General features: G+C 45.3%; 1 long non-coding RNA gene and 2 other non-coding genes across 3 annotated transcripts in view; 1 reads left to right on the top strand and 2 right to left on the bottom strand.

Moving 5' to 3' along the window:
- Positions 1-7,078: 7,078 nt before the first annotated feature.
- On the bottom strand, positions 7,079-7,151 carry Trnas-aga (transfer RNA serine (anticodon AGA)). The gene has a single exon. It is a non-coding gene; the product is annotated as a tRNA-Ser (tRNA).
- Positions 7,152-7,692: 541 nt separating this feature from the next.
- Positions 7,693-7,765, top strand: Trnas-aga (transfer RNA serine (anticodon AGA)). The gene has a single exon. It is a non-coding gene; the product is annotated as a tRNA-Ser (tRNA).
- Positions 7,766-11,839: 4,074 nt separating this feature from the next.
- Positions 11,840-21,701, bottom strand: part of LOC144172466 (uncharacterized) — a 60,962-nt gene continuing 51,100 nt past the window's right edge. Inside the window, exon 4 of the long non-coding RNA XR_013323016.1 lies at positions 11,840-12,128. This is a non-coding gene — a long non-coding RNA (uncharacterized LOC144172466). The remainder of the gene's footprint in view (positions 12,129-21,701) is intronic.

Below are 21,701 nucleotides of genomic sequence, written 5' to 3'. Positions count from 1 at the left end.
GCAGACGACGCTCAATGCACCAAGCTGGAAGTCAAGGTGGAAGTGCAAGTCCTTTCCTTCAAGTCCTTCCCCCCAATGACTTGCGGCCCGGAGGCCGCTTCCGCCGGAGGGGGGGAAATTAGTGTGAGCATGCGCGACCACACACCCGGCGGTGGAGAACTCCAGAGGACAATTCCCGCACCTCGTCTTCATCTGTACATACTCATCAGCACCAGCCATGCGGCACTGTTCCATCATATTCTGCGGACATGATCATCATCATCATCGTGTTCTGCGGTGCTTGCGGCTCGAACGCCTCAGTAAAAGCCGTTCCTAGCCCTTGTCTCTCAATATGTATTTCGTCTTCGGGCTAACTATTATGGAATGTCTATCATGGTATTAGTGGTTTTTTGCAGTGGAATAAGATGCTGTGGTAAAAAACCATGAATGAAAATTTACTCGAAGCCGTGCAACACTACGTGTTGCTAGCCATAGAATACTATGCGTTCAAAATAGCTGACATCTGAGCATAAATTGTCCATCAATTATGGTAACTTGTTTCCTGCACATCGTTCAGAACAGTGGTTTTTAATGTGTATATTATTTTGGATTTTTCTCGTCTATCAAAGGAATAAGCGGGGGATCCACAAGTCCGCCCGCTTAAGCGGGGGATCAAACTTTCCTTCTCACGTCTCAGCAATGAATGAATTCGAAAGCTAAAAAAATTCAAGGCATTGCAAAATAGCTGATGGTAATTGATAGAGAGCAGACATCGAAGCTGCATAATAGCTGCTCACAACAAAATAGTAGTTTGTACTTTTTACAGTTAGTGAGCCTCCCTTGTACAGCAGTGGTCCTGTGGACATCTGTATTGTCTAAAACAAATTGTTGGGCTTCTCATGTGTGCCAGCTACTTGCAACTGCACAAGACATGACAACGGACATAGGCAGAGAATGAGAATAACAACCGCATAGGTGCCGTGTGTATACAGGCACACAAGCTATTTAGGTGTCCAAACATTATTAATAAGTGAACCCAAGTCATTGGTGCTTTTGTTGCATAGATTTTTTTTGGCTGGTAACATGTCACTCTGGGGATTCAGATAAAACTTTATTAGCCTTCAGTCATTTTTGCTGGTGCCGAACGTCTAGTGTCATGAGGTGGCTTTTTATACTGAGAGATCATGTATATGTGAGCAAAATCTGTTCAATTATTACCAATGCTGGTGCGGTTCATGTAAAAATAATTTAGCACACATGCAACCTTAAAAAAATTCAAGCAATGACACAAGTATTGAAATGAGGATTAGTGTATTCTTTCTAAGAATTTATCATCAAATTATCATTTAAGGAAATTAAAAATGAGCGAAATATCAGCATCGAAGAGAGTCAAACGAAAAACAGAACTTTAGCAAAAAACGGATATTTTTAAAATGTTACTTTTGATATGTTGTATTCTGATATAAGCTTGCTTTTTCTTTCTTTCCAGCCTGCACATGTGCGAAGTTTGCCTTGCCACAGCAGCTAATCAAGGCGACCCTGTTGTTCGTAGTGTCACGAGAAATCAAGGCTGTCGGTCAGTAAGCTGCATAGTTCTGTCTCAAAATTAAATCGATCGTGACTCGCTGAGTTTTGTCTCTGCTTATATATTTCAGCAGCTTTGACCGGCTGGCCTTTCAGCTAGCTGTCGCTGACTGACTAAATTTATGTGTGACTATCATTGCTGCCGATTTACATCTTGTGACACTGCCAAAAACGCCCCTATTTTGCCCAATAACACTTTGCAGCAAAGCGTAAAATGTGTAGTTATATATCAATTTGCTGACCTAAAATATTCAAATAGTTCAGGAAACTCATTACAAAAATGGCAAGAACACGTCAGGAAGTACGCAGAAATAAATGAAGAAGCTCCATAAGAATACGTCATGAAGTACATAAGATGTCATCATAAAAGCCATAGAAGTGCATCAAGAAGTACGCATAAATCTACTTTAAAAGGCTGCAAAAATACATCATAAGTTCTACAGAAAATAACTCGTCAAACTCTCTACAGAAACTCCGTGGCCAAATACTTGTTGAAACACGTCAAGAGCTCGTCAAAAAAATCCTTCAACTCTACAAAATCTCTATACAAGAGGAAGACAAAACTGTACCGAAATACATCAAAAACACAACAGGATTTTTTATGAGGGAGGGTACCTTTGCGGGTGTTACGGGCACAGCCCCATGCCGTGCGAGGCGCATAAAGGTCCCATATTATTGCCAGTTGGTTTCCTTCGGCCAGAATGTGGCTTCTTCTTCAAGCAGTGAATTATCGGTGTGTACCCAGAAGGTGCACTGTAGATATTAAGGGGGTAGAGGCTTGGCTGTTTCTTATTGGAGGGAAGCATCCCCATGCATGCGTTGTCTATGGTTTTTGAGACTGCGTGTAGCGTTGCAGTCCGTGTTTTTCGAACAGTATTGTCATACGGGCCTGTGTGGTTGTGCAAAAGGCATTGTAGTCTCGAAGGGCAACTTGACTGATGTATACTTCCGGCAGGGCTACGATGTCCAGAAAACATTGTCCAAATTGCAGGAATGAACTCTCCTTATTTTGGAATGAACAGAAATTCTATTGCCAAATAACCGTGTTTGTTCGGGCGGGGGTAGAACGCGTGTTATGTAGAAAGCATTCAAGACTCGCCATCGTCCCAGTCATATTCGGCCGGGTCTGTTGGTCTGTACGGTAGAAGTCTGTGTACAGTTGTCTTGAGCCGCTTGCGCTTATTTGCCTGCATGGCCGTAAGTTGCTCGTGAAGTTGTAGGTATTAAGTCTGGAACTTCAAAACCGCATAGTGAATGAAGCGTTTAAGATCTTCAAATAATGACAGTAGAGTCGTGTTTGTGGAAGCGTATGGCGGTTTTGTCGTGGTTGGGGCGTTTGTGTTTTCAGAGTTGGGAAATGTGGAAATTACTGCTTCGGTATTATCAAAAGTTCTGGTTATTTCGGGTGATGTGACATGACGTTGCAGTTGGGCTCGAAGTTCAGGTATTTGTTGCTCCATAATGTTAAATGGCTTTGACTTCTCTTCCAGTAGGGCTTTTAGTTGTGCGTTTTCTTGCCTTGGTGATTCATTTTATGCGTCGGGATTTTATGCGCCGCAAAGCAGGCAATTTGGCTTAAACGTGTGGTCCGGCACAGAGTTCTTTGCGCAACTCTGTTTGCATAAGTCAACTTGAGGATTGGGGCACACGTCCTGTCGATGCCCGAGAGCACCATACAGGAAGCAGCACTGGAACGTTCGCCAATAAGGTTTGCAGCGTGTGAGTATGCCGTACGCCCTTATGTAGAAGGGGACGCGTGGGCCTTCAAAGGTGAGGACTGCTTTGGTCGAGGCTGCGAGCATTCTTGCATCTAGGATGGTTGGTCAAGTTGTGAAAATGCCTTTGCGCAGTTGGTCCGGTGTGGTGCCCGGGTTAAAGCCATGTATAATCCCTAGAACGGCACCGGGCGGTGGTTTCAGATATGCGGTGACCTCGACGGTGGTGGTTCCGAGCTGCAGGGCCGTGATACGTCGTAGAGCTTCTGGGAGTCCTCGTCTGGTATTTTCACAGTGACGAGATGTCGCTGAGTATGTGGTTACGTGATGACTTGAGCGTAGAATCGGTGTTCTGGGATCCCGCTAGCTTGTTGGATGTTGCGCATGAGCTGTCTGTCGGGCCATGCCGCGATTTGGAGTCCCGAGTGCGGGCTAAAGACGATGTTATAGTAACTTTCAGGGAGATTGGGCGCAGGCGGGATACAAAGTAGTGGTGTTTGCTTACTTGTGAGCAGACGACGTGACAATTGCGAAATTTAATGGACCGTTTCTGATGGTCCACCCCGCTCTGATAGCAAGCGGCAGCGCCATTGCGCATGCGTGGCGCGCTTGGCTGCGCACGGCATTCGCTCCGCTTGCGCTGAGCTGGCCGCCGATACCGGAGCGGACCGTCGAAAGCGGTCAGCTAAAACTGTCTAATGTTGCGTGGAATGGCTTTCATGCAAAAGAAGAATAATGTACTCAAACCTGCGTTCCAAAGGGGCAAGTTGCTTTCAAGCGGCAGAAGCGCGCAGTTAGTGGGTGAGGTGGAATTTGAAGCGGCAGCGGCGGCGGCTACATTTTCGGTGGATGCGGGGGCGGCGGCTTTGGAGGTCTTTACGACCATTCACGCTGGTGTTTATTCTCCGCAATCGTCTGGTAACGGCTCATGGACACTGTCAGCCGACTGCGGAACTTGAGAAAGAAGCATCAGTGGTGGCGAGGGGAATAATCATTGTGATAACCATTGTAAAAGAGGGGTCGGCAGTGGCGACGAGGAGCCCAGGAGCGGCGGCGAGTAAATCTGCCTCACCGGAATGAACACTGGGAGGGGGTGGGTGAGAGAGATACTGCTTTGCCATAAAAGTACCGAAGCTTTCAAGCTACGCAAAGGAAAAAAAAGCAGAATAAAGACAGCCGCGTTTACCTCCACTTTGACATGCTGCTTCTTGCCTTCGAATGTTTTACCGAGGAAACTGTAAGAAAATGAACCGGCTCCTGTCCCGAAACCTAGGTCGACCATGCTATCAAGAGTAAGCGAATGACGCACTCTGTGCCTTAAAATTACAACGTGGACCGGTAAGCCATGCATTTTGCCGGACGTTCTAACCGTTGTTCTCGTAAATTGTCATAGTATCAAAAATAAAGTAGAGTAATTCTTGTCTTGGGCTTCTACTGTTGAGCCGCAAGTTGTTATGGGCACAAACTCATCGCTGGAGGTAAATGTGCGAAGCACAGATGTGCTTCCTTTCGGGTATACTGTTTACCGCAAACACAGACATCGACATCGCCAGAGGTTGGAAAAAGAGGGGGGGAAGATGTTATTTCTCTACATTTTAAGTAGAATAACTGTCAGACACTTTTTTGATTACGATACGGAGTCTGTATGGTGTCTAGTGTTTTTTTAAAGAAAAATTATATAAATTTGTAGACTTTATCGCACACCAAACACGCTGTGAAAAGGCACCCGAAAAACGTACTGTTACCAGTCACACGTGAGGGATGAATTTTCGGGGGCTATTTTTTTGCCCGAAATTGATTGGAATGCAGGAACATCGACGAACAATACTTTTCAGTTTTATTGTAAGTTTAAACAATTAGTGTCTATGCTTTGCTACAACCACTACGTTTCAGAACTTGCCAGGTAGAATGCACATGGGATTTGATGTAAAGTAACGACAAAATTATTATTAATGAAGTATGCGTTATTCCAGGCACAAGCGACCACAGAGTGGCTATAACAGAATTATTGTTACTTAGTGCTTTGAATCGAATGCAATACCCTCGCCAAGTTTTTAGATGCAACGCATCTCTTGCTCTGAGGCATGTCCCTCCTGCGTCGTCGTCACGCCGTCCGTCCGCATCCCTCCTCCGTTCTTCTCTCCCACAGCTGTGTGCAACACTCACTCCGGCTCATTAGCGTACCACAGCTGGCGCGCTTGTTCGGGCGCGCTTCGCTGCGTAACGCTGCATTAACAACTGCCCCGGCGCGCGCAAGTGCGCGCACGCGCGACTCTCCTCCATTGTCTCCTCTCCTTCAAGCGCTGTGAATATAAAGCGGGTATCGCGCTGCGGCGGTTCAGTCAAGCGCTCGCTCTCGCACTTGCCGTGACTTTGCTTGACTACTTCGTGCTTGACTTGATTCTTCCGATGAAGACGTGATGGAAGCGACGGTCCCTTCAGTGAGTGGTGTGACAGAACCATTACGCCCATCGTCCCGCGTATAGGAACACCCGCATGTGATGGAAATGCATCATATGCGTTCACAACACGTTTCACGCGATTTAGAGAATCAACCCAACGGATACACCAATTGAACCCCCCGATGCGTCGCATTACACCAGGGTTCCCTCGCGGGAAGATGGGCGTAATTTTGTGTTTCACCAAGGTCATTATGAAGCTATCTCTGCGTAATTTAAATCGTACTTAGAAAAAATCATTCGGCTACCTCAATCTATGTTCTCCGTCTTAGAAGATCTTTTGTGTTTCTATTGCAATAAAGTAAAATGTAAATCTGAACCTTTTGTACTTTTGAAGTACTTAACTGAAAAACACATCAAACCTTTGTCAACCCCTGAATTTCGCAAGCAAGGCAAGCCTGTCGACGTTTCTGCAAAAATAGTAGTGAATGTAACGAGCATGCCTTGAAAGACGCTAACAGTAAGGATAAAAGTGGAATAAAAATGCACAGAAACAATGTTTTAGTGGGTAGAGCTTGTACCTCGGGAAAAACCCTAAAAAAATTTTGGAAATACGTAAAGAAAACTAGAAAAGGCAACATTTCTATGCAATGTTTATTAGTGGATGGTGTCACTGTGTAATCTAAACCGTCAATGCATTTCTCCGGTCCGTTGTTTCACAAAACAACAGCAGCTGCTCTTGTATGGTAATTTATTACGGACGTAACCCAATTCACGGGAATCATTATAGATGTTCCAGGTATAGATCGTCTCGCACGTGAATTGGACACTTCGAAGACATCTCGTATCAGATAGACTATCGCCATTGGTTCTTTTGGAGTGGCATGGCATAATTGCAAGGTATTTACCTAATATTTAAAAATTTCCCTTAAATCAGGCATTGTTCCACAAACCAGGATGTAACCACGATACCTGATGTAGGGTGGTAGGAAAAATGTGCAAAATTATAAGCTAATTTCTTTGACCTCATTTGATTAACATACATTTCATTACATAATATATATATATACATATATATATATATATATATATATATATATATATATATATAATGGGAAATGAGGGGCTCCGTGAAAATAAGACAGAAAATAAGGGTTGGCAGTCAAGAAAACCTCGGAAAGCAAAGGGGAGGTTGTGGTGGGTCATAGAAAGTGGAGAGAAATGCCCGCCAGGTGGGATCCGAACCCACGACCTCCAGAATACCGGTCTGGTGGGATAACCTCTTCGTTGAAAATAAGACAGAAATAAGAATTGGCAGTCAAGACGACCTCGGAAAGCAAAGGGGAGGATGTAGTAGCTCAAGATAAAGAATTTGGAAAATAAGAAAGTGGTGAAAAAATGCCCGCCAGGTGGGATCTGAACCCACGACCTCCAGAATTCTGGTCTGGTGCGATAACCACTACGCTACCGGCGGGGCTGTTTCCCCAGCACTTTCTCGGGTATTTATGTTAAGGTAATTTTGTTTCCTGCACTTGGGGGTGGTAGCTAGCGCCACTCGGACAACTCGGGGTGAAGGGGACCTTCTTTTTAACCCCCGGGCCGTGACTCGAGTGTCTCGACACTCGAGTGTCGAGACACGACACTCGAGTGTCGAGACACTCGAGTCACGGCCCGGGGGTTAAAAAGAAGGTCCCCTTCACCCCGAATTGTCCGAGTGGCGCTAGCTACCACCCCCAAGTGCAGGACACGACACTCGAGTGTCGAGACACTCGAGTCACGGCCCGGGGGTTAAAAAGAAGGTCCCCTTCACCCCGAGTTGTCCGAGTGGCGCTAGCTACCACCCCCAAGTGCAGGACACGACACTCGAGTGTCGAGACACTCGAGTCACGGCCCGGGGGTTAAAAAGAAGGTCCCCTTCACCCCGAGTTGTCCGAGTGGCGCTAGCTACCACCCCCAAGTGCAGGAAACAAAATTACCTTCACATAAATACCCGAGAAAGTGCTGGGGAAACAGCCCCGCTGGTAGCGTAGTGGTTATCGCACCAGACCAGAATTCTGGAGGTCGTGGGTTCGGATCCCACCTGGCGGGCATTTTTTCACCACTTTCTTTTCGACTCAAAAAATTCTTCATCTCTTTCTATGACCCACCACAACCTCCCCTTTGCTCTCCGAGGTTTCCTTGACTGCCAACCCTTATTTTCTGTCTTATTTTCACGGAGCCCCTCATTTCCCATTTTCTGATTCCTTACATGCTTAGCGAGGGCCTGTGTTCTGGCAGCTTTGGTCCCAAAGGGAGCTTAAGAGGGTTCAGCGCTGGTCGACCACTTTCGACATGTCGTAGACACTCGAGTCACGGCCCGGGGGTTAAAAAGAAGGTCCCCTTCACCCCGAGTTGTCCGAGTGGCACTAGCTACCACCCCCAAGTGCAGGAAACAAAATTACCTTAACATAAATACCCGAGAAAGTGCTGGGGAAACAGCCCCGCCGGTAGCGTAGTGGTTATCGAACCAGACCGGTATTCTGGAGGTTGTGGGTTCGGATCCCACCTGGCGGGAATTTTTTCACCACTTGATTTCCGACTCAAAAAATTCTTCATCTTCATCTATGACCCACCACAACCTCCCCTTTGCTTTCCGAGGTTTTCTTGACTGCCAACCCTTATTTTCTATATACATATATATATATATATATATATGCTTGATACATCTTCTTGCCCCGCCCACAACTGAAATGTATTTAAACCCAACTGATCTGCACTATTTGTATCTTTGAAAAAGACGGGCGCCCGGTCGAAACGTTAGAATAAATGTTATGTTTTTCAGTTTGACTTCTCTATCGTATATATATATATATATATATATATATATATATATATATATATATATATATATATATATATATATATATATATATATATATATATATATATATATATATATATATATATATATATATATATATATATATATATATATATAATATTTCACTACCTAAGCTTTGTAACTAACTTACACCTTCTGAGCATGGCTTTAGCATCGGTTTACATGTAATACCCAACTGGTAGAATTTAAGCATTCTGTATATTGCCGCGAACCATGCATTAGGTTTGGTTATGTTTTGTTTTTGCCGACGGGCTCCGCCGGGCTGTATCGTCTGTGTTATGGGTGTTACCGGTGTGCCAAGTGAAGCCTGTGTTCCATTCTTCATTTTTATACCGCACGTGTCATCTTTTTTGATAGGGAGAGCATTTCGAACTAACGCCAACAGCCTAGAATAATCTGCTTTGATCTACAGTGTTCTGGATGAAATCGATGGCTCGAGAAACACTCGCGCCCAAAGACAAATTCCCGCAGAGCAGACGCGGCGGCATTCGACTCGGCGACTCTCACTCGCGCACGTCACTTTGTTGACTGCTGCTTCGCCGCCTGTGTACTTTGGTTGTTAGGGGGCCACAAGTTCGCTTCAATAAACTTGTTTTCCTTGAAGGCAACTACGCCGTCTTTGACTTCGTGACAATATCACATGCCCTTGATAATAATGCACCAGCAGAGGCAAACTTTCTTGATCATTGCGCAGCTTTGAATTCTGAAACTCATAGCAATCTTGACTATAAGATTGCATCCCTTATCATTATCCGTAAAATTCATACATGAATACGCGACTACTTGACCAGCCACGAGCAATGTGTGGTTTTCAACAGCTGTAGTGTGATGAGTTATGGCGTACGCCAAATAAGCGTACAAGGACCATTATAATTATTTATTGATATAGGTGATATAGCAGATAACGTTAAGTCCAAAATCAAATATATTGCTCATGACTGTGTTATTAACAAGCAGATAAATTCAGTAAACGGCACATACACAATACAGACAGACCTGAAAATGGTAGCTCTGGTGGTGTGACGGATGGGGCATGCGGTGAAACATAAAAAAATATACCCACCTCCGGATTACAAAAAAATCAGCTATAACCACGGAAGCTATAAAATAAACGGATAGAATAACCAGTAGCTTCACGGAATACAAATACCCAGGCGTATACTTAACTCAGCCACGCATGTATGATAAAAATGTAGAGTACATCAATACAAATGCCTGTAGAGTGTTGTATTTTATCCGTAGAAATTATAAAGATGCATCCAGATGTTGACTGGTTATGTTGATTGTAGGGTTTAACACGCCGACACAACGCAGGCGATGAGGCGCGCCGTCGTGGAGGGCTCCGGAATAATTGTTACCACCTGGGGATCTTTAACATGCGCCGACATCTCGTACACACTGCCGTTTTTCCTTTTTTGCGTTTCACCTCCATCAGAACAGCAGCCGCCACGGCCGGTAATCGTACCCGGGACCTCGTGCTTAGCAGCGCAACGCCTTAGCCACTGAACCACCACGGCGGGTAAGATGCATCCAGAAAAGTGGAAAAAAAACACACTATTTTATGCATGTCGTACGTATGCTTGAGTACGTGTGTGTAGCGTTGAACCCACACCAGGACAATCTTATAGAAAGATAAAAAGCTGCAAAACCAGGCAGCGCGTTTTGTTGTTAAAAATTATGACCCTTTTGCAGGCATCTAGCCGATTAAAGGTACCTTGAGCTGGTAACCACTCCCGTCCAAACGTATAAAACTAAGGTTGAAAAATTTCCACGGCATATACTATAATAAAAGCTGTATCAACAAAAAACAGTATTTCCGAGATCCAAACTACATGTCACTGCGTCATGAGAATTCCCCCAAATATTGAAACATTCCCACACAACAAATATTTCTCAGAATAAATAAATAAATAAATAAATAAATAAATAAATAAATAAATAAATAATAATAAATAAATAAATAAATAAATAAATAAATAAATAAATAAATAAATAAATAAATAAACAAAAATAAAAATAAACAAATAAATAAATAAATAAAAAACAAATAATTAAACAAACAAATAAATAAATAATTACTATTGAGAATTTCGAATATGGCGGTGGCTTGTGCAGGAGTTTGTTGTCTATCTGCGTCTGAGCTGGCACTGCGAAGAGTATGGCGGCCAGGATTAGTTTCTACGTTACCCAAAAAAAAGCAACAAAATACTCACATGTAAAAATTCCTACGAAATACCACACAGCTCTCGTGAGCATTGGAGCAGAGTAAGGAAATACTTTTTTTTTTTAGCACGAAGGGAACTATGGGTATTGCTTTTCTGATGGAGGCGAAAAGCACAAACGCCCGTGTGTACGAGATTTCGGTGCACGATAAAGATCCCCAGGAGGCAAAATTAATCCGGAGCCCTCCACTACGGTGCCCCTCATCGCCTGCATTGCGTCGGCGCGTTACACCCCACAATCAATCAATCAATCAATCAATCAATCAATCAATCAATCAATCAATCAATCAATCAATCAATCAATCAATCAATCAATCAATCAATCAATCAATCAATCAATCAATCAACTATGGGTATTGGAAATGGTACTACCGTATCAGCTTTATTACCAAAAAGCAGGCACGAAGCAGGGAAGGTGTTTGCGATCAGCCATAAAGCTGACGGACTCGAAAGAACCAGTAGGGCTAGTAAGCTCATCACGTTACCCATCCTTTCCCTGTGGCTGCACCAATGCCTGATAATTGGTGCTCGCCTGTGTTCGTGTATGAAGAAATTAGAAATGCGAAAACGGCGGACTTATCTCAAGTTCTCTCGGGCAAGTATTCAACTGACTGGTATGACTCCCAGAAATATCAGAGGTTAGGACCTCCTCATGTATTTACCTTGTATGCACTGTTTGTTGGGAACAGTAAAATGTAATTTAATTGAGTTGAATTGAATGTACTTGTGAATATGCAACACTTTTGACCAAAAGCAAAAATTCGAACGAATTTTACTGGCTGTTGTACGACGATTTCTAGTTATTTGAGAAAGTAAAGCTCTTTCCTCTTTGAAGCACATGCACACAGCAGGAGTTTCTTTATAGATTCATTTTATTTTTTTTTATTGAAGGCTTCAAGATTCTTTTTGGAAAATACAAAGCCAAGCTGTGCCAGTCGCCTTTTACGGGTTACGTTTTATTAAGCGAAAAATTCCTAGCTCGGAAAGCGTATTTAGTTCTGAAACCTTTTATCGCGCAATTGGAATTTTCTGCATATAAAACCAACTGCTGTTTCCTCTGTCTGGTGCCATGTCTGTTTTCACGCCTGTGTAATTTACGGACAGAGGCAACCTTGTTTCCACGCCAAAGAGTATCTTTAGATTGAAAACACCGGGTGGTTGAGCTTTATTTGAGTGAGCTCATTTTAAAAGTCTTTAGCAATTCTTTTGGGTTATAAAAACCAATTTCTTCTGTAAAGTACCATCAGAGTTTGGGACAAGGCCCAAGGCAATAGCTATTCCGCTCTGGAACCATCCTTGACGTACGGACTGAAGCATCCGCAATATTTTCTTGCCTTACGCTTGTCACCTGAAATTAAAACAAAACAAAACTAAATTACCATTATTGAACGTCATTAGAGGCGTGAAGACAAACTACCGGCGTACAAAATCACAAATCAGGTTTTTTGTTTAAACACCTTGAACTAATGTCTGGTTTCTACAAAAATCCTTTCCCTATTATATAGGACCTCTTCTATGGTTGTTTAAGGCGGCAAATGATATATACGCGAAACAAAATTAACAGTGGTATCTCTAATGTCATGTAACGCTCGTCGTTTGAAAACAAATATATCCTGTTCCTTTTCACCGCCAGCAATTTTTACTAGCCTGCAATTTGGTGCTTGTGCTGACGCATCATAACTCCCTTACGCTATTTAACAGCGCCTTCTAGTGTGTGGATTATCTTGGCCAGCCACTTCGCGGCCTCATTCTAAGCCAACAATGATGTTTCTTCGGCGGGTTCGTGACAACTCGTGAGGGGACAATGTGACTCGCTGCAGGAAGGGAGAAAGTTTCAATGGCTGCGCGGGCAAGACTAAACCTCTACTGGGTCTAAACCGCATTAGGTTACATACACAAGAAGGCTAAAGGTGCATACTTCTCTCCCAACACGTTAGGGCCATCTGCCTGCTATCGGCTTCAAACGCTTAACCGACCTTTCTGACCTGCTCAGTGACCCGCCTTACAGTTGCACCCCCAAAAACACCCACCTCCCCCACACCAAAAAAAAAATTAACAATCAGAACACATCTCAACGCGATGACGACCATTAGTGGCAGAGAGAGCGCCCGCAATATTTTCCTAAGAATTTGGTCGCTTCGATTTTTCCCACGCTGGCCAAGGCCAGCACGCGAAGTTATAGCATTGTCCGCTACGACAGCGCCTCAATTATTAAAGACGATAGTCTTTCTTGGGCTACTTAAACCCAGAAATTCTGGTCTGTCTGTATGTCTGACTGTCTGTCTGTGACTCGATTCAGCCACCCGGCCAAAGCAAAACAATGCCTGCGCAATAGTCTTATATAGTCACAGCTAAATCTACCCGTCTATGTCCTGTGTAATGTTCGTACTTGTCAACATTGTTGAAGAAGAACAAAACATTACGCAAATATGAGACAAAAAATCAATACAGAAGTGATATTTGCAGTGTTCCTTTATAAAAAGATCAAACATGCTTGAATTTGCGCAGTTAAATACTTCATCAACTCCAGAAAAAAAATTCACTCCGCCGTCGCCTGCTGTCGCCCGCGCCACTATTGCTTCTGGCGCCATTTTAAGAAATCAACCGGCAACAATAACGGAAGGTTCTACTAGATAGGTACCACGCTCTGCTTGCAACGCACGTGGAGTAGGGAAACGCGGTCCTAGAAACGTTGAAGTAGGGCGCCTCGATTAACGCGCGTCTTCGCCGTACGGCAGCGTTCGCATCGAGACACCCGGTTTGGAGCAGTGGAACGCGGGAAATTTAAAATGATTTAAGCAAACCTTTGGCGTCTTTACCTGGGGAGGGGTGCGACGCAAGAGGAACAACATGAGAGGTGAGCGGGAAAGCATAGGGAGGCATTTACTTGGCAAAAGCCGATAAAGACTATCGTCTTTTGACGGCATTTGCAACGAAAGGAGCAGATACGCGGCCAATTTTTTCACTCCCCGTCTCCTGTCGCCGCTTCTACTACCTCAACCCCCGGTCGTCCGCGGAGTACTGGCAAGTGAAACCTTGACACCTTAAGTTCTGCTACATTTTTTTACTTCGGAACCTCTCCCTGTTGCTTTGTTTACAGTTTGTGATAAGGTGAAACGTGAACCCAGTGAAAACATCTGTAAAGGGAAATGGCAGGAGCAATGAAAACAAATGGCTCTAGTAACAATAACAGCACAAAACTCACAAAAGCACTGGTCCCCGGAAAACAAAGGTGACATAATGCACAGCATCCAGAAGAACAAAACACACTACAGAAAGGAAGTAAACAACGCCGATACATCACAGCCGCTGATTTCCCTGCTCATGCTGTCAAGAGGCCCTCATGCTTTCCTCTCCCAACTGCTACGGCGGAACGCTTACTCGAGTATCAACCTGGCTCGGTTCTTCATGCTGCTCACGTCCTTTCTCTACTTAGCCTGCTGCATTCAGCAATGGCTTCTACGTAACAGCTAGCTGTTCCTCAAGGATTTTTCGGTTTCAGTGTTTACCAGCAAATCGTGGTCACTGACTGTTATCGAGCACTCCACGTCCCTCGTTAGTTTCTCTCTAACCGCACAAAGAGTCATGCGAATCTTGTTTGTCTAGTCTCAACGGCAGGCACGTGCCTCTACGCCGTGCCCGAGCGTCGATGCACGGCATCATGAAGCTTTATTATTATCGTCGCTGCACCAGTAACCTTATTGTTTACCGAGTGTCGGTGCACTGCAACCCGGAGCTTCGTCTGCATTTTGAAGCTATATTATAATCATCGCTGCACCAATGTAGTTGTCTTCATCGGTGCCCATCTTCACGCGGGAGATGCTCTCGCTCGTGTTGCTTCGCCTTTCACTCACCGCCATTTCGTAAGTAGAACCACCACCGCATCACTTGGATGTCGTGGCCTTTTCTCGCCTCTTTTATATTTTCCTGCCGATAAACCAGGGAAGTAGGTCTTCTGCGATTCGGAGCCATCCGAGGTTTTTCCTATTAGAAGGGTGACCCCTCGATGCCGACGACGGACTCTCATGATGGACACATACAAAGGCTGGCCAAATGGTTGGCCAAATGTGCTTGATGGTTGGCTAAAGGTGCTACCAAAGGCCAACCGAGGCGATGGGCACCCAAAACGATGAGGCAGCCTTGCCTCCGACTATTTTCTTCGATGGGTCTAGAAAGCGATTCTGCAAAAGATGAGTGGGGTGCCACAGCTCATTGCGCAATAAAAAACGGACTTCCTTTGACGCACGAACAGAGCATGACATGCGCCTGTGTAAAATTCGTCTGTGTGAACTGTGCACGAAAAGTCGAAAAACACAGTTAATTGCTCGTGAACTAGGCAGACACGCTGAAGCCACGTTAGATTTTTCCATAATGACGACAGATCTTTGCGACGTGTTGACGAGCTCTCTGCACCAATTACAGAAAACTGAAGTTGAATTGAGACTCTTAAATGAGAAAATTCAACCGCTTTATGACCCGCTTTATGACATCTAGCACCTAGATGAGAAATTTGCAACCAACGTAAAATAAAAAATGAAATTATGCTATGATCCGTTTATAGTATGAATTTGAAGACAAAAAATATGAATCCAAAGAACAGCGCCAGATCAACGAGATAAATATTTCATCTAAAAACTTCAATGAGTTTTATACATGGCTAGGAAAATTCGTTGACCCACGTGATTTGAGAACTCTGAAGAAGTTTCGATGAGAGAAACTTCAGATGCGTCAGATTTTCTTTTGCAAGCCCAACGTGAGATTAAAACGTTGACCGCGGGTGACCCTCGAACAAAAGATGCCTTGCTCTCGAATGCATTCGAAGAGTCCGCCGACATGACCGCGGGAAAGATAAGAAGCTTATAGAATCCCACATATACAGCGCGATTTCTGTGCAGCTAACATCTCGAGCAGCGGATCACGCGTGTTCCATCTGTGACTACTGAAAGGACAAGATGAAACACAAATATTTGCAATAAACAAGGAAGTGGTGCAGAACACTAAAGGGTGACACCCTGACAGTTTTCCGACATATCTTGAGAGTGTCGTTGCACTGACTCGACAGCACATTATAAAGAAATCAATCGGGACAGACACCTTTCGAGCAACAAGAATGCATCTCACCATGAAACCTGAATAATGAAAGTACAGAGCTCAGAAAAGAAGCGTGAGCTTTGAAGACACTATTTTCATGGTGGAGGGGAAAACCCTAAAGAACCCCTAGTCGTGTACAAGGCCGTCGAAGACAGGCTAGGAATTTCAGCGTGGCGACGTGGACTGAACAGACACAATCATCGTGTGCTCAAACGACGGCCCCAGTTGCAGTGTCGCCTTCTCACTGACGCACTGGATCGACAAGGACGAACTCACTCTACGTGCAGAACGCGTACTAACCAGGGCTTTGGTGTGGCCGGAGAATATGTTGAAGCAACATTAACATCATCGCTGCATCGGCGCGATTATCATCGGTGCCAGTCATCGCGCAGGAGCAGATCTTGCTGTAGCTGCATCATCTTTCACTCATTGCCATTTTGTAAATAGAAGCACCACCGCATCACTGCGACGTCGCGGTCGTTGTGCTGCTCTTATTTTACGCTGTGCCATTGACTTTCTCCCAACAGTTATGTCTGCTCCTGAGTCTATGTGAGCCCAAATATCTGACCATTCTGCTATTATCCACAGGTCTCCGGGGGTGGCTGACTTCACTTGCGGACCGTTAGCATTTTGTCTACCAAAACCGTTGATTGGGTTCACCAGAGTAATCGAGCTCCATACCACTAGTCGAAACACGTTAGGGTCTGTTTCCTGGCACTCTCTTACGGGATGGCGGCGTCGGCCACAGCAAAAACATTGTCGTGGATGTAAAGCCTCACCAGCCATCGGCTCTCCATCGTGAATAATGTAACGGTGCGGGCGTTTGCTGTCGCGTACGGAGCACTGAACATCGCCTGTTTCACCACTACCTTGTCGTGCACCACCAGCTCCCTACCCTCTCCGTCGCGTATAATTCGGGTCGTTAAAGATAGCCGGCAAATGCGGTGTAGGTAGCTACCCTCGAATTTATTCTACTACCTCCGCGACGTGTGCTAGCTCATTAAGGCGCAGCTAATCCATGCTTTCTTGGAGTGCCACGTGTTTCTGGGCATCTTGGGGCAGCGCTGCCTTGAGTTTGTCGGCTGCAACAATCTCTGTCAGGTCCTCCACCTTCTGGATGCCCCGTGTATTAACGTAATAGGAGACGTAGCCCTGCAGCCACCTCGCAAATCAATGCCAAGACTCATTACGACCCTTTTTGCGGTTTCAAGCATTCTTCTGTACTCGGCGGGGCACAGACACAGTTGCTTTAGCACCAGCCACTTCAACTCGCTGTAAGGCAACATTTCCTCTATCCCGCTAATCATCGCAAAGCTGTAACTCCGTCGCTAAGGTAAGGCATAATCGTTAGAGCCCAGTCCCCCTCAGGAACGTTGAAAGAGCTAAAAAACTCCGGTACTAAAGTTTCGTCCATGGGCATCTGAGGTAACATATTGCTCAACGATGTCTAGCTGCGCACGATACTAGAATGCACCCCTCTGTCAGATTCCAGCGCCACCGCCTGGGAACACAATTTGAACAACTCCAGCTTTACTTTAGCCATATATCTAGTTTGTTTTGAGAACCATCAGCATTTTCGCTTGTGATACTCCTGCTGTCATCCCTGCGTTTCCCATCTCGCCTGCCCCCTCCGGGCCTGTGCTCACATCGGCTGTGCTTTTGTTGAGAATTTTTGATTCCCGCAACCTCAGCGTTTTTGACCACATAAGCCTGCAGGGCAATAGGCAAAAGAGCGCCGTTCACACAGCCATTTTGTTGCCACCAATCCAAGGACCACTGAAAACACGGACTAATTCCGAATTCCCACTTGCAACACACGTTCGTCCCAAGACACTGCCTCCCTTAATTCACATAGCACCCCTACAAACACCAACCGTCGCCAGCCTACTCGGGCAATGTCACCAAAGCTCTCCAACATTCGCGTCCACCATCTTCAGCTCGATCTTCATTTCTTTCCTGTGAACGCCAACGAACATCTTCTGTGATTACTCTTCAAAGTTTCATGCGGCATCGGCGATTTTATTCTCACATATCTCTGCTTTTTTCCGAAACGTGGCTAGTTATCTTCTCGCAGCTTCATATTTCGGTCTTCTGTTTATTTACTCGTGTCAGCGTTTTCTACCTCCCGTCACGTGAGAACTTTTCGCGTCCGCTGCAAACGTCAGAAACTCCTTTTCTGCACCACTTGCCTTCTCACTGTTTCACAACAGGAGTGCAGCACCAGGGGGCCATGTTCTCCACTGGGCTCTCCTACGTCCTTCGTGGCCCTGCTCCCGCGGCCACTGCGTGCTCTAGGTATCCCTACGTCCAACTCCTTTCGAGGATGCGACAGTCACGTTTTTTCCTCGTTTTCGTAAAGGTCTCTGAGGGGACAGTGGGACTTGTTGCAGGACTGGAGGCTCTTCCAGCGGCTGGGCGGACGAGACTGAAACGCTATTCATTCCAATACCCTACTTAGTTTACATACACAACAAGGCTAAAGGTGCACACTTCACTCGCAACACTTTCCGCCCGCGTGCTGGCCATCGGCTCCAAACGGTGAGACGACGTCTCTGGTAGACGTCTGACTCCCGACTCCCTGCTGCAACGCCAAAAGCCCCCAGCTCTCTCCCTCTACCCCCGAAAAAGAATAACCAAAATACATCTCAACGCGATGACAACCATGAGGGGCACGAACGGCGCCCGGAACTGTTTCGTAAGAATTTGGATGCTTCGACGTTTCCGACGCGGGCCAAGGCTAGCACGTTAAGGTATGCATTGTCTGCTACGATAAGGCCTCAGTTATCTCGCTCTCCGTCTCCCGTCGCACTTCTACTACCTCACCCCCTGTCGTCTATGGAGTCCTGGCATGCAAAACATTTAAACAAAGGAATCTAGTTCTATGCCTGTTTCACCTTCTAAATACCCCCGCAATGGTTGCGCGCTCAGATTGTGCGGCATAACCACCCACGAGGCATCGCTGACATTTTTGTCTGAATCAGGAGCTCATTCTTGGATATTCTAGAAGCTCCTCGGTCCAAGTTGGTGCCCACAGATCGGCCGCTACAGCTGCTAACGCAGAATGTGCAACTGTACTTAGTTGATTCCAGTGTTATCTGCTCCATAAAAGGATGGGGTGTTAATTGGTTATTTTCATAGTGCGAAGGCTTTATAGAGAAGATTGGGAAAACGTAGTCAGCTGAACAGGCGACATCGAAGTCAAGATAATGCTTGGCCAATGAGTGTCTCGGCTGTGTGCAGTTGGAAATACAAGTTGGTCCCAATACGCACGCTGAAGGTTACTCATTAGAAAATTGCTCCCGATTACCGGTCTCTCCATAAAAAAATTTCTAATTTACGTTCCACAGCAAAGTGACACAAAAGTTTCTATACTCCTTCGGTAATATGTGGATCCCGCTGAAACTGTTTTACAAGTGTATGTCACTAGTAGACGGTGGTGAAAGAGGAAAAAGCTGTATTTAAAACTGAAATCGAACTGGTTAGCGGGCGGGGTCTTTAGTGCAGTACTGCGTTGGGGCGGCCTGGCGCCTTGTCCCTTCAGTGAGCAAATCTGCTTGCCTGGGTCCGAGCTGGAAAGTTCACTCTCCCACTGCTCGCATTGTGGATTAAAATTTGGCACAAGGCCTGGGTTTGACTGGAATGCGAAAACCATATGGTAGACCGTACCTGGATTGTGGCAGTGCCGGCATACGGGGTTTTATATTGTAGTGTTGTCAGATTGCAACCTCCCGTATTTTTAACTTTCCTGCGGCCGGCAGGAATCTGCTTCGTGTGAGGTCGTTGTGTTGGGTGACATCATTGCATGTCATCAGCGAGTGTCTGGCCCTCTTGTCCTCCTCCTGCGGTGGCAGGCGAGCAAGATATCAGAATTGAGCGTCAGCCGCTGAATTGCCGGGAAGGTATGAGTGGGCAGGTGTCTAAATTATCTTGATGCTCCCTTAGTGAGGTTTTTGGCCGGAATTTCATGGATTTATTGGAAATTATAAGAAATCCTTAAACATTCTTAGGAATCTGTAGAACTCCTTAGAAATTTTGACACCCCGCTTGCAATTATGTAATGATGGTCTCTGCTTGGGTTCGATAAAGAGCTAGTGCGATAGCAGCTTCTTCCATTATGAAGATGGTAGCGTGGCGAATAATGACACTTGTATTACGACCAGCGGGGAAACTCTGTACCGGGGTTTTTCTGCCCGGGTAGAATGAGCTCCGTCAGTGAGTACCGTTGTTCTTGTCGCCGTACTGCTTTTCAAGGGTTTGCGACCTGGCCATTTTCCTGCGTTTTGTAGTGTAGGGAGTTCAAGTCTTCTGTAAGTTGAACCATCTTTTCTGTGATCTACTTTCAAGGGGTATGTTTTAGGCAGTCTCAATTTCTATGAAAGATGTGTATCCCAAGATCGTGAGTACGTAACATAATGTCGGCGTAGTGCTTCGTCACATTTTTAGACGTCTCGGTGCGCCTTTGTAAATTCGTGTATGGTAGTGCACACTCCTAGAGCAACTCTCCAGAAATCAAATTGCTTTTCAAACTTGCGAGGGCTTGTTTTTAGGCTTTCCGTATGACGGTGTAGATTATCCGGTGTTCTGCCTCAAGCAGTTTGGAGTTGGGGTCGACTTATACGTTATTCTTGAAATGACACAAAGGATGAACTAGATTCAGCAATTTTTGTTCCTTCTTTCCGTGTTTTTCACTGCATATGCGAAGGCAATCCACACGATTTGTGCGGTTGAGGAGTACAGCTTCTAAATTAATTGCGTGTTTTTTGCAATTTTCGTGATAAGCCATGCCTAGAATATTGAAATGGGGCGTTGGAGAGATCTTGAAGCATCCAACACGACGTCAATGTAGGAGGTATGATCTGGGTGGTGTTTCTGCACCACGAGAAGGTGTGATTTTTCAACCGCGCAGGTGATGTCGCAGTCCTTAACGTAGGCTCATACTGCGTCTAGTGCCTGTTGTAGGCGATCCTGCGTGGTTTCCGCCGAACCCTTGCTCACCCAAATTGTTATATCGGCAGCGTAAATGCTGCGCTAGGCTGTGGCGTATAGCGTCGTACAGCGTCGTATAGTGTCGTAAAGCGTCATATAGCGTCTGCAATATAGCGTCTGTAATACCGTCGTATAGCGTTTGCAATAGTATCGTATAGCGCCTGTGATTTTGTTCAATTCCTTTGGTTGCTTAATCAGGACGATGGTAATGTATTGGGGATATGACCACCCACTGGCTTGCTTCTACTTCCGTATGAGAAGGCTTGAAATTGTGGGTCTCCCACCTTGATTGCAGCGTGGTGGTCAGAAAGAAACAGTTGGCGTATTCGCAGTCTTTCGCAGCACCCCAGCAGACAGTCTTTTCGGAATGGTGGCGTAACCGAGTTGCCGAAGGCACCCTTGAGGTCTCTTAAAAATTGCCCTCGGCGTGGCTCTAGCGTCTACTGCAAAGAAGTCTGCTTTAAGTAAGATTGGGATGTCTTAAGTGGATAGGTGCGGGACGAGCACGATAATCGTACGTGACATTTCTTCCATATTTTTCTAAGTATATTTACAACAAGTAGATAACAATACCTGGCAAAAATCAGTGCTCTTATTTTACACCCTGTGAGAACTATAGTATTTGCAATCAAGAGGCCCGGTGTCACAAAAACTCATCTCGATTTTCGTCACTCCAGCAACTTTCTTCTTTCCATTAATCTATTAATCTGTGGTGGAAATTTTTGAACCAACACTCATACCCTGCCAGTCTACCCCTCTGCACTACGTGCAACCGTTCGTTACACTTGTATAAGCGTTGCGTCATTAGCGAAGGAACAGAACTAAAATACTTTGCAAGCGACAG

The sequence above is a fragment of the Haemaphysalis longicornis genome, unplaced genomic scaffold (assembly GCF_048455015.1).
Source record: "Haemaphysalis longicornis isolate Haplotype H1 unplaced genomic scaffold, Haemaphysalis longicornis Haplotype H1 scaffold_216, whole genome shotgun sequence".
Taxonomy (NCBI): Eukaryota; Metazoa; Arthropoda; class Arachnida; order Ixodida; family Ixodidae; genus Haemaphysalis; species Haemaphysalis longicornis.
The sequence above is the reverse complement of the archived record's forward strand: the minus strand, read 5'-3'. Positions and strand labels throughout refer to the sequence as shown.